The 13,829-nt window shown below is 43.1% G+C and overlaps 1 protein-coding gene across 17 annotated transcripts in view; it reads right to left on the reverse strand.

The window, feature by feature from the left end:
- CELF1 (CUGBP Elav-like family member 1) overlaps positions 1-13,829 on the reverse strand; it is a 69,969-nt gene extending 56,140 nt beyond the window's left edge. For 3 of the 17 annotated variants that reach the window (XM_070804223.1, XM_070804228.1, XM_070804221.1), the window contains exon 1: positions 13,685-13,774. The gene's annotated coding sequence lies outside the window, so the exon portion shown is untranslated. Of the gene's footprint in view, positions 1-13,684 lie in introns of all 17 variants that reach the window. The other 14 variants (XM_019974922.2, XM_070804234.1, XM_070804233.1 and 11 more) reach the window with 7 other exon arrangements.

The raw sequence follows: 13,829 nt of genomic DNA on the forward strand, positions 1-13,829 counted from the left end.
CACTTTCCTCTTTGCAAAATGAGAGGCTGAGAGAAGAAAATGAAGATCCTAACATTCTGAGCCTACGGCTTCCTCCTATGCCTGCCTCGGCCACCCACCACCTTCCCACTACTGCACCTTACCATAATTAGGCAGCTTTTTAAAGCATCTAATTAATGGAACACAGAAATTAAAACCTTTAACTTTCTATTTCTGGCTTGTTGCAAATGTGCAACAGCATTTTACCAAGGAGTAGTTAATGCCACACAGTTCTTGATATACTGGCTTTTCTTGAACTCCAGTGACAGTTACAGTGACAAGTTGTAAGCAAGGAGGTTGTTACCATGGGGACCCATTAGGATTTCCGGGGGTGGATCCGGCAGGCTTTTCCCCCTTTTGGTCAGAGCATTTTTTGATGGTCTGGATCTAGCAATTTAGAAAGCCTCATCTAATTTTTCTTCGGCAAGGTGCCTTTAAGAAATATAGCAGGTCTAAAAGGGTTATTTTTAAGTAGTTTGCCAATCCCATCACCACAATCTGTAATCCAGATTAATTCAGTAGTTTGCAAGCTTTAAAAAGAAACCAGTGGCGGGGGGGGGGGGGGGGGGGGGGGGGGGAGGGGGGGTCCTTCCCTGATGGCTCAGTGGTAAAGAATCAGCCTATCAGTGCAGGAGACACAGGTTCAATCCCTGATCTGGGAAGATCCCACATGCCACGAGGCGTCTAAGTCCACGCACCACAACCACCAAGCATGTGCTCCAGAGCCCAGGAGCCCAAGAGCTTTGAGTCTAGAGCCCCAGCTCTAGATGGGAGATGCCACCAGTGAGAAGCCCATGCACTGCAACGAAGACAGAGCACAGCCAAAAATGAACACACATTTTTTAAAAAAAGACTTGTAAATGTATCCAGAGGCTATTAAAAAAGGCATGATATAAACAATAACGATAAAATAAACACTGGTGTCTTTCTGTGATCATTTCCCATGTAGTATACAATTCTGACAAAATGTTAACTGTTTTAATGACACTCTTATGAGTTACATATATTCAAGTTTTAATCTCTCTATTCATACGAGCAAATAAACACAAGCCCACTGAAGTCTCAATGACCTGTGTATGCTGTCATTTCTTTCCAGATCACCACACCACATGAACTGTATTTAGTATTTCCCCATCAAGACTTCAAAGTTCTCCAAATCAAGATTGTTCTCAAGAAATCTCAGCTTCCCTACACGATTATGTCAGAAATACATCACACAAAATAATTATAAAAATAAAACTTATTATAAAATAAATCACACTGATCAGACCAGAACAGAGTTTAAATTGCAGGTCTGCCTCCAAAACTGCTGTGTATGGACAAAGGGAGATGAACTGTCACTCCCAGCTAAACGTGTGTTGGGGCTCAGGTTCCCCCGAGACCCATTCTATTAGAAGATACCTTAAGAAAGAAGATCATTTACAAGGGTAATCTGTGGATCTGGTTTGATCAGAGAAGTGGAGCCATCAGAATTCAGAATAAAACATTTCTCTATGTCTTACTGAGCCCAAAGCAAAGTTACACCAGACAAATTAACATTAATAAAAAGGAGCACTTGATTTCACAGTAATAGTCTGAAACTTCACCTGCCCGAGGCCCGAGGCACAGTTATCCCGAGAGCCACAAGGTACTTGGAACAAAACTGAAGACGTGTCTCTGTACTCACAAAAATCTTTCCTTGATCTCACACTAATAATTACTGAAAAACCTAAATATAAACACCACTAAGATAAAATGTGTTGAAACAGAATTCATAACCTAAAAAACAAATTACAAATTTACAAGTCTAAAGAGAAAAAAAAAAGACCTAAGAAGACAAGCTACACTGTCAACCAAGAGTAAACAACAGGCATGAAGATATCCCATGGAAACGATCCATCTGGTTTTGATACATTTCCTCACCTAAGCTCTCCTGTGGCAGGTCCAAAAGGGTTATTTTTAAGCAGTTTCCCAACCCTATCTCCACAATCTATAACCCAAATTATTTCAGTAAAGAAGTTTGCAAGCAAAAAAAAAAAAAAGACTTGTATCAGGCTATTCAAGAAACATGGCATACGATACAAACAATAAGGCAACAGGAAACATGGTGTCTTTCCATGATCATGTCCCATAAACTTTAAATAGGAAGAGCGAAGGACAAGCCCAAAGCATAGTCCTGACACATTAGTTTACTATCAGACATCCAGAAACAAAAAGAGACTCAGGTCACAGGACTTGAGAAGAGGCAAACTCTTGGGTGCTTTATTTGTTTTTACTACTGGTTTACAATTTCCCTGATTTTATTTTTAAATGCATGTCTTGGCCCAGAAAAGCAAGAGAGCATAGACTGCCAACAGTATCAGATTCTCCTTTTCTTATTTTCTGGAGCTACAGAAAACAGAGCCAGAATCCGGGTTGTCAAGGAGCCTTCTGATTCTGTCCAGGCAGTATACGGTGTGAGGTGTTAAGATACACAAAGGCTTTTATAGTATAAATCTCAGCCAACTTAATGTTCTTTCAATGCAAAGTGGCTTATATTTTTCCCCCCAGAAAACTCTCTGGAGCTTTAAGGTACTGACAATTTTCAAAAGACAATGATTTAAAGAAATGGATCACAGAATTTCAGTCTTAAAAGTTTTCTTCCTATTTCTAATCCTTAGTACTGAACTGTGTCAAACATTAAATTGTCATTCGATATACAGTATTTCAGCATTTATCGATTACCTACTTTGTGCAAGGGCCCCTATACCAGTAAGCACTCTGGACTGTAAAAATGTAAGCGTCTTCTATGAACAGCACTTGGTTCAATACTATACACATGCTACAGCACAATACGAAGGCATAGCATTATTTAGGTTGTATTCTCGACAATTTGGGCTTCAAAGTAAAATAATGACTTTCAGCTTTTCCTACCCTGCACATCTATATACCTTCCTGGCTGTATACAAATCCACATTTCTTTTTAACTCCTGTTTTAATAGTATAGAGGACTGTTACATTTCTCTGGTGTAAAGTCTTTCAACTTAACAGAAACCAAATGATCGCAGAAGAAAAAGAAATCAAATTAGAAGCATTAAACTGTCTTTCTCAGAGCTTCCCTCTCCCCCTCATTAACATTGCTCAAACAGAAGAACGCCACTGTGATGCTCCCATTACAGACCATTCATGAAGTTCCCAACTGAGCTGAGACCGGCAGACTCCATCAACTGGGCACACAGCCACTCACCATTCCCCTTTGTTTAGAGTCTCAACTGCCGTTCAACCCACGTTATTGTGTTCCACTCAAGTCCATCAACTTTCTTAAAAGAGAAAACAATCAGGAAACAAGCAAATGTATTATTTAACCATAAAATGAAGAAAGGATCTAATTCATATGCCTCACAAAAAACTCTTTAAAAATGATGGCTCACTTTATATTTCCTATCTTAAATAGCAGTATTACTTTATTACCAGTCTTACATGCCTAAAAAGACCCAGTTGTAAACAAATAATCATTAGAAACTTGTTTTTAAAGAAAGCCCAAGCCCTCAATCTTGAGCTGGCAAAGCACCAGAGAGAAGCACTCTGCGCCAGAAGGGACAACACAAGTGCATGTCCACACTACACAGGTGGAGAAGAAAAAACCCCAAGCAGCCTGGGGGGGCGGGGGGCGGGGCTTGGAGGGGAAAGGGCAATATTCCAAAGAGCATGATCCTAGGTTTGACTATCCTAAAATTCAAATGACTTTAAGAAATATTAGGCAGAGCTCTGTGGTAAGCATCTTAGTCAAAGCTCTTTTGGTTGTAATTAAGGAGAATTTCCTCCAAACTAGCTTAAGCAAAAAAGGCACTAACTGAAAAGACAGGACCCAAAGGCAGGAAGTGTAACAGGGCCATACCTGGAGCCTTTACACACCCAGGCTCCGGTTCCGCAGTCTGTCTCCTGTCTCCAGTCTGTCTCTCCAGGGCTGTACCTCTCCTCAGTGCTTCCTTCTGGATAAATCTACTTACTTCTCCCGCCCTGTACTGGCCTTCGCTGCTTCCACAGATATACGCCTGTCTCTCTCCAGGGCCATCTCTCTCATCAGTGCTTCCTTCTGCATAAATCTTAGCCCCACCCCCGACCCCCCCACCCCGCCCCGTACTGGCCTCCCTGCTGTCACAGATACAAGCCTGAATTTGGCAGTACCCTGGCATCTGCTTATCTGTTTCAAGTTCTCTGAATTCAGGTGGACCTGTTTGTTCCCTGAAGGCATGAGTCTCAGTTCCAGTCTCAAATTCCTAGGAGAAACTGATTTGCCCAGCTTAGGTAAGTGCCTGCCCGCGGTCCAGTGAACTGTTAAAAGAAGAGCTGGGTCACAGAGTGTAGCCAGGGTAGGGACTGCATGCCTGACTCCTCAGAAGGTGTGTAATACACTAAACAAGCAATAAGGCAGTCTGCATCCTCAAAAAAAAAAAAAAAAACAAACTTATAATCTCACTGAAAAAATATATGAATACTAAATAATATCCTATGACACACTCTAGAATGAACGGACAGGAACAGCTCCATGACAAGGAACAAGGATCAGCTGTGCACTAAACGAAAGACGGAAATAGAACCAAGTTCAGGGAAGGGCTGAGGAGCACCAAACGCAGCGCCTGCTCCTCTCACTCTGGCCATATAGCTAAGAATTAGGAACCTAAGGAATAGTCTTTTACCACATAAATATCTTCTGTGAAATATCCTAGTTGAAAGCGTGCTGTAAGGTTTAACAAAACAGTGCTGTTTCAAAGTGCAGTAGTAACCCGCTAGCTGACGAATGTGGGTTATACATTTGCAAGGTGCTTGTCACCACCCTGACTTCCTTTCACTCCCTGGACCCCCTAAGATTCTTGCCCAGGCAGCCAACAGGACAGCACAGGTGTCTCAATAGTAATATCCCACCCAACCCAGCATGGTTAACACACAGACAACTCAGGCTAAGCTGGGTGCTAGTAGTGTGGGGGGAGGGGACTGGAACAGAAAAGAATGTTTCCCACATACAAAAGCTATAAGCACAAAAAAACTGAAAAAAGCCTAAATTATTTGTACAAAACAGAAACTAGCAAAAACTTAACAGATGTCCAAAAAATACTGGGTTAAAAAAGACAGTCTACTCACAGTAGACTATTAGTTACCCTACATTATCACCAAAATATCACACATTCCCACATGCCAGAGCTTGCTTCAATCTCACAAGAAACAAAAAGGTACAAAGAACAATGAGAAAGTGGTGACAGTTTCTAATTTACTGATTCCTTTGCTGAAGAGTAACAATGCTATGTAAATGAAAACCACAGACCTATCAAAATTAAACGTCTAACACTAAAATCCAACAGCTTTAGAACCAAAAAACTTCATTTTGTATAATCCCCAAACTAAAGACATTTCCCAATCTGGGAATAAAATTTCAATGGAGTTTCAATGTGGGGGGGGAAGTGATATTTAACTCCATTTTTTCAAAGCTGAACACAGCCATGGAGATCAGAAAAAGCTAGCGAACAATTCTTTCTAAAGCCACACTTCTAACCTACAAACACATCCCAAAAGAGGCATGTTAAAATCAATTAATTGAGATCCACTAGATCTCACTGCTGCCTCCAAACCAGAACTCACCATCCCTCTTCATATTTTCTGCCACATTTTCTAAGTGAAGTAAAAGAAAAATCAAAATGTTACAACTCAAATGCTGTTCTAAAAGTGAGTCCATTTCTTGTAAAGTGGGGGAAAGGTCAGCTGATTGAGGGTTACATCAGAACTTCACAAAGTTCTAAGAATTAAAATGCTTTAAAATTATTTAACGTAAGATACTTTATACTCAGTCTCCCGAAACTAGACTTTCTCATCTCTTGAGCATACAGTCTAATTTTAATGTAACTTTTATGAAATTCATGTTCTCTGTATGAAAATTTAAAAACAATGGCAAGTATGAAGAAAAGAAAAACTGCTCATGTCCCAATGCCCAGAAAAAACTTTGGTATTTATCCTTCTAGCCTGTGAGGTAACATTTTTGAAGAATTAAAGATTTCCTTAGCAGAAAGAATGTGTTAAGTTAATGTGGAGTTCATGGATATAAAACATTCTTGAAAAGCTTTACAGGTCTGGAACTCAAAGAAGTTAAAAATAAATTTATGCTCACGGCTTCCACAGTGTAGCAAGTTAAACAGTAACTACAGAGCACGGGAATTCCCTGGCGGGCCGGCGGGCCAGCGTTTAAGGCTCAGTGTTTCCACTTCAGTGGGCCCAGGTTCGATCCCCGGTTGGGCAACTGCAACTAAAATCCCACAAGCTGCAAGATGCAACCCCCAGGAAACCCAAACAAACTACACAACAGCTCTGTTGATTAACTGTTAGGAAACCAGTACTTTAAGGAGACTCCAACTGCCGATGTCAAGGCAAGGACAAGTTACAATTACAAAGATCTCATCAAGAAAACCTTCTTCAGTAAATTACAAAGCTCAGATAAGGATTCTTGATACAATAGTTTACTAAGCAAATAGCTACAACCAATTAACTCTATCATCTCTTCCTTCAGTCGCTCAGTTGTGTCTGACTCCTTGTGACCCCATGGTGTTCAACACACCAGGCTTCTGTTCTTCACCATCTCCCAGAGCTTGCGCAAACTCGTCCATCGAGTCGGTGATGCCATCCAACCATCTCACCCTCTGTCATTACAACTCTAAATATTAGCGTCCACCCTCTCTACAAGCCTAAAACTACTTATCTATAACCAGGTGTCCCTAGGGCAAACCCAGTAATACACTCATTTGTATTTTTCAGTTTTCTATGAACACAGCAGACTCCCTATTAGCAAACTCCATGTGAAGTACACAAAGGAAAGATGACAGGAGACCACCCTACCCAAGCATTCCACAGGGAACCACGAGCTGAAAGCTTCTACAGGAGAGGACACTCTTCCTAGCCAAACAATCTTATCCCTAAGCCACAATGAACAAAGCAAAGTGCACAACAGAACATACCTAAGCGGGGAGAGGAAAGGAACACTGGCAGTGGCTGCTGTCTATGCACCGCACACCGAGTCATCCTCTCTGTGTCTTTTATTTGGCTTAACTGCATTACTGACCAATGCATAAGCAGTAGGCCCATTTTTACAGATGAAAAAAGGAAACAGCATTATCAGCACTGTACCAGGCACTACTCAGCGCCTTGCTTCAGTTATCTCAATCAATCCTCACATTACACTCCAGGTGATGTCCATTTTAAAGATGGCGGGGGGGGGGGGGGGGGGGGGTGCGGAGCCCAGAAATGTTACAGTCACACAGTGATATTACCAATTTAAGGCCCAGAGCTGGAGGTGTCAAACCTACCCCTGCCAGGCTCTGCTCATAAACCCTATTCAAGTCACATCATTCTTTCCAACCACAGATTTCAAACCAATTTTAAAAACTCAAAAATCCTAGAATCAACTCTCAATTATGAGATTAATTCTCCACGTTTTGTTAAAAAATTTCTTGTTTTGGAATACAGTCAATATTTGCTAACTATAAATGGGGTAAAACCTTTAAAAATTGTGAATCACTATGTCGTACATCTGAAACATATAATACTGTAAATCAACCATACCTCAATTAAAAAATTAGTATAAAAATTTTGTTTGTATTTTATTTGCTCTTTGAACATTTCAGCAGGCCATGGCACCTCTAGGAAGAGGTGTGCAGGTAAATACAAGATTGTATTAATAGCAATCAATTAGCAGAATTTGTAAGTTCTGCTAAGAAGGCCTACATATAAAGTTAATTCTTATTTCAAACATATAGTGAAATACTTGAACTTCCATGATACAGTCTACTTTTAACTATTACCAAAAATAATCAAGAATCAAAGAATAGTTCTGAACAAAAAAATGGTTCATATTGTTTGAAAGAGAGGAATATAAGGGGCTTTCCTGGTGGTTAAGTCATTAAGAATCCGCTTTGCAATGAATGGGATACCCATTTGATCCCTCGACCAGGAAGATCCCACATGCTTCAGAGCAACTAAGCCCAGGCACCACAATTAGTGGGTGCTCTGGAGCCCAAGAGCCAAAACTGTTAAAACCTGTGTGCCCAAGAGACCATGCTCGGCCACTGGGAAAGCCACCGCAACAAGATGCCCACACACCAGAATTAGAGAGTAGCCCTTGCTCTCTCCAACTAGACAGCTTGAGCACAGCAACTATGACCCTAAATAAATCATTAAAAAAAAAAAAAGAGGTATATAAATTCCTCGCTAACACTACAATAAAATCCCATCCATCAAGTACTGGGAAGCCCGTAATACCTCTTTAGGACAACAGAGTTGACCAAATAAAACTTCCAGTTCATCTCATGTCCCAAGAATTAATATTAATCATGCTCCTTTTGTTAGTGGAGAGGAAGAAAAATGAAGTTGGAGGCTACGTCCAAAAAGCAAAGAGGAAAAGTAGACAGTCAAGCAGCTCAAAATCAGTTATGAACCTCCAAATAAATAAGGAAAAGCTCACCTTAAGAAGAAAGTGAGAATACTCTGAACATACAGAAACAGACTCGGAGGCTTATGATAACCTTCAGAAGGCTCTTATCCTTAAAGTATTCATTATTAATTCTAAGTAGGCCATTAAATGCCAGGTTTATAGACTTTACCTCTACACAATATGGAATATCTGGATATCAGTCCACTCCTGTAACAAAGAGCACTCATATAACAGTTTCACAGCAATAGCAGAAATTTGCCGTTTCTTTCTCTTCATGCGATACTTTTTCTGTACATATAAATCACAAATTAGAAATGATGCTGATAACTGTGATCTGGGTTACTGTTACATACTTTTAAGCACACTGATATGTTTCAATTTTTTCAAAGATCTGAGGGAATCTGTGGACATCCCCCTGTAATTGGCAATTCCCATGAAGAGAAAGCATTCTAACCAAATCAAGAGCCTTTATGCAGCACTAAGAGAGGGCAAGATACCAAGATGAAGGAGACGTCCCTGACTTCAATCAGCAGAGGACTTCAACCACAGAAAGTCCTAATACCTGCTACACATGGACGAACCTTGAAAACTGTGCTACATGAAATAAGCCAGACACAAAAGGGTAAATATTGCACGATTCCAATTACATGAAGTATCCAGAACAGGTAAATTCACAGGGACAGACAGTAGACCAGAGGTTACCAGGAGCTAGGAGGAGGGAGCAATGGATGGTTATTACTTAATGGTTACAGATTTTCTGCTTGGGTTGAAGAAAACACTGGGAACAGGCAGAGACGACGACTGCACAACTCCGTGAATGTACTTAAGGCCACTGCACTGCACTCTTGAAACGGGGAGAGCTCCCGAGTGGCCCAGTGGCGAGCATTTCGGGCTTTCACTGTTGTGGTCCCTGTTCAACTGCTCTTCAGGGAACTGAGATCCTGCAAGCCAAGTGGCACGGAGCAGCCAAAAAAAAAAGGTTAAAATGACCTCAACCTAAACCTATAAAACTCGTAGAAGAAAACAGGGGATAAGCTTCAGGGCACTGGACTGGGCAGTGGTTTCTTGGATGAGACACCAAAAGCACAGGCTACAAGAGCAAAAACAAATGAGACCCCATCAAAGGACACAAGAGGATGAAAAGGCAAGGGGGAAAGTGTGTGTGAGTCGTACACGTCTCTTAAGGGCTGATATTCAGAGTGAATGAAGAACTGCACCTCAACACCACCAAATGTTTTTAGTTTTTTAAATGGCGTTTCTGCAAAGTTGATACAGAAATGGTCAACAAGCATATGAAAAGACGTTGATCGTTAGTCAGAAATGCAAATCAAAACCACAGGGAGTCCTCACACCCGTCAGGATGACTACGGCCAGAGAAGAACCCTGGCAGTCCAGTGGTGAGGACTCTGTGCTTCAGCAGGGGGGGCAGGGTTCAGGCTCCGGGGGAGGACTAGGATCCTGCATGCCCCATGGTGTGGCCAAAGAAGAAGAAAACAAATGCTAGGGAGCACAGGGAGATATACGGACTCTTGTGCACTGTTTGTGCGATGGTGAAACGGTGCAATAATTGTGGAAAACAGTATGGAGGCTCCTCAAAAAACTAAACACAGAACCACTATATGATTCAGCCAATTCACTTCTGAGTATTATCCGGAAGAACTGAAAGAAGGATCTCAAAGAGATATCTGCACATCCATATTCACAGCAGCACTAATCATAATGGCCCAAAGATGGAAACAACTTGTCTTCATTGACAAATAAATGGACAAAATGTGGCATATTCATATAACAGGTTATTCAGCCTTTAAAAGGGAAGAAATCCTGCCATGTGCTACAACACGGATAAGCCTTAAAGATACTCTAGTAAGTGAAAGAACCCAGTCACAAATAGCCAAATACTATATGATTCTACTTATAAATCGAAAAGTCGTCAAATTCATAGAAGTAGTAAGCAGAATGGCAGTTATGAAAGGCTGGGGTGAGGAGAAGAGGAAGAAAACGGGAGTTGTTTAATGGATATATAGTTTCAGATTTAGAACATGAAAAAGTTCTGGAGATCTATTTTCCATTAATATGAATGTACTTAATGCTAGGGGCTTCCCTGATGGCTCAGTGGTAAACAACTCTCCTCTCTGCAGAAGACATGGGTTCGATCCCTGGGTTGGGAAGATCCCCTAGAGGAGGAATTGGCAACAACCCACCCCAGTTCTCGTGCCTGGGAAATCTCACGGACAGAGGAGCCTGACGGGCTATAGTCCATCTGGTTGCAAAGAGTCAGACACCACTTGGCAATAACAAGTTAATGCTACAAAACTGTACATTCAAAAATAATGAGGACGGTAACTTTCCGGTTATGTGCTTTATGCCACATTAAAAAAAATGATTAAAATGGCAAAACTGTATTATATTTTATCACAATTTCTTTAAATAATGTAATATACTAAAACTACGAAATTGTATAGTATGTGAGTATCTCAATAAAGCTGTTAAAAAAAAAAAAAAAGCAGAGGAAACAGAGTTTAACCAAATTCTATCATTTGCTGGTTTAAGAAAAGAGAGCAATTTGTTGGAAGTATCCAGATCCTGGAGCTCAGAGAGGATCCTATGCTTCTGCTTCCTCCAACTTCTTCACCCCAGCCTCCATATGACAGCCCTTTTCTTGCCCCCTCCAAGGCACATCACCACCACCTTCTAACCTCCCAGTTCCTTATTATGTATTATGTCTGACCTCACAGCAAAGTTAAGTTAAAGAAGCTACAGTGGCAGTCATAGGAAAGGGCACAGAATTCAAGACTCAGATTCTACGTTCAGCAGCAGAGCCAAAATATTAAAAAAAAAAAAAAATCACACAGTAGACATACAATAAATGTCAGGTCTCTGCCCTTCCTCTCCTCTCCTTCCAGCCCAGCATGTCTAAAAGAGCAAATGCTCAGCTCCCGTGCTCGGATAGCCTCTGGCCTAACTCACATGTGCTGGAGCTATAAAACACAGAATCATTTAATACGTAGTTGTTAATGCCTATCACCTATTATTAAATCCTGAAAACACATCACAAAACTATTAACTAGGATAAGCCTATTTTGATAAAATAATAAACTTTTCTACTGCATATAAAAAAAGATGGTGAGATGAAGACTAAGTATTACCAACCACCTCCGAGCGGTGGAACTAAGGGTGAAGCGCTCCCTTTCTGGCACATCTGCGTTTTTAATGATGCATCTGGAACTTCTGCAATAAGAAATGTAACTCTCAGAAGAAGAAATCATTCTGGCTTAAAATTTCACTGTCTGCCTCCGATACCATATTACTGCGCTGAAGCTGAACTGGTACCATGTGAAACAGTCATGATTCCCTACATTTTACAGATGAGAATGAACTGAGGCTCAAAGCAGAGACGTGGTCAAGGCTGTAAGGCTAGTAACAGAGCGGGGATGCCAATTAAGGCCTTCCAACTTCAAGCCTTTCCGGTCCACCACATCTCAAAGAGCACTCTGCATTACTGCTCATTATATATATATATATATGAAAATGTATATATTTAATCTATGTTTAAATAGCACCTAAGAGCAGGTGCTACAGAATCTTGGGCAAGTAACCTGGAAGCTGAGCCTCAGTTTCCTCATCTGAAAAGTGAAGTGGTTGGAAAAGCTATTCTATCTCACCAGCTCATCTAGCCTCACCAGTGAATGGATTTTAAGTCTAGATACCAACTGAGGAGAAGAAAACCCCGTGGGCAAAAATGAATGAATAGTTGGAAAGAAGCTGAGGCCTGTGCTCTGGGTCAAGGGCCATTTTTCAATGGAAAGAGGCTGTGGACAGTCAAGAGCAAAGAGCCCGCTGGGGAAACTCAACTTCCTGGCTGAAGCAACAGCTGAAAGCTCCGGCTTTGCTTCCCTACCAGCAATGCTTCAATCTTAGCTAACTTAAGAGGAGAAACCGCAGATTTATAAGTAAAGTTAGAAGAATGTAACAACACAGCTGTAGGGGAGGGACCTGGAGCAATAGTTTATGCACGCTATGGCAACTGGATTATTTTCCAAGTGGACTCGTGAATATTAAAGTGGAAAGAATCTTTGGTGGTTCTCAGAGACGACCCTTCCTCAGCGAGAATTTCAGGAGAAACTGAAACTTGGCAATACCCATCGGAGAGATGTCACACTTGTGGAAAAGGTGAGAGAATCCAACTAAAGCCTCTTCAACCTACAGAGCATCAAAGAAAGCGAAAAGACCTTTATTAAGGGTGAAGTTCTTGCAAAGGATTCATCGGGTGTCTGTAACCTCTTATACTGCAAGCTAATTTATAAAGCACTCAAAGCTGTCTGACACTACTGGGCAGCATTCTCACTCGAAGGTAATAAAAGTACAGCATTAACTTTGCTCGCTAGAAAAAGAAAAAAAAAGATTCCATTTTGCTAAAGCAGCCTCCTCCGACCAAAACCCTACCACCTGCCCCTCCACTACGGGGATGAGCCTAAACCAAGGAGAAGCTGCTTCGAGCCTGGACAACCGGCCTCGAGAATTAAAACAACATCCTGCCCCGAGAACCGCAACCGAAGACGCCAGAAGCTTCAATTCCAAAAGCAGGTCCTTTAGAGAAGGAAGAAAGCTCCCGGCCGTGCTCTCGGCGCTCCCGGGTGCGAGAATTCAGCCCAGCTACTAGGCCATGACTGGGTGAGCACCTGACGTGGGGGGAGGGTGAGCCAAGGCCCTAGCGGATCTGGGGCGAGGAAGTGGGGGCTCCCGAAGCTTCAGAGAAGAAGCGCGGCCCTCCAGAGGCGGGGGTCCTGGGGACACCCCACCCCTACCCCAAGGATAAGGACCGAGAAGAACACGTGGGGCGACAGGAGCAGGGAAGGGGTGTCCCGGGCAAGCAGCCTGGGTCTTGCACGGCGGCCGGAAAAAAGGAGGACGGAGCTACCCCCGGGGCAGGGAACCGAGCCCTCGGAGCCCCGAGGGAGAAGGCAAAGGGCGCGGGCAGAGGGGCAAGGCCACGAGGAGGGCGGGTCTCCCAGGGCGCCGGGGCACGCGCCGGGACCCGGGCAGCGGAGGACCCCGACACCCGGGAAGACACCGCGGACCTGCCTCCGGGGGCCGCGGGGAAGCCGGAGCGGCCGCGCCCGGAGGGGCCCTGGTGACCCCGCGGGGCCGCCCGGACCGGACCCGCCCCGCGGCGCCTCCCTCCTGCCCCTTCCCTCCCACCCGCGCGGCCCGTTATCCCACGGCCGCCGCACTCACCAGCGGCTGCACCTCAGCCTGCCGCCGCCTCAGCTGCTGCCTGCGCCTCCGCAGCCGCCGCCGCCTCGCTGCTGAGGCCGAGTCCCGGGGGAGCCGCCGCGTCCCGCCGCCGCCGCCGCTGCCGCCAGAGCAGAACACCCCAAAA

This window comes from Bos indicus, chromosome 15, assembly GCF_029378745.1.
Source record: "Bos indicus isolate NIAB-ARS_2022 breed Sahiwal x Tharparkar chromosome 15, NIAB-ARS_B.indTharparkar_mat_pri_1.0, whole genome shotgun sequence".
Classification (NCBI taxonomy): domain Eukaryota; kingdom Metazoa; phylum Chordata; class Mammalia; order Artiodactyla; family Bovidae; genus Bos; species Bos indicus.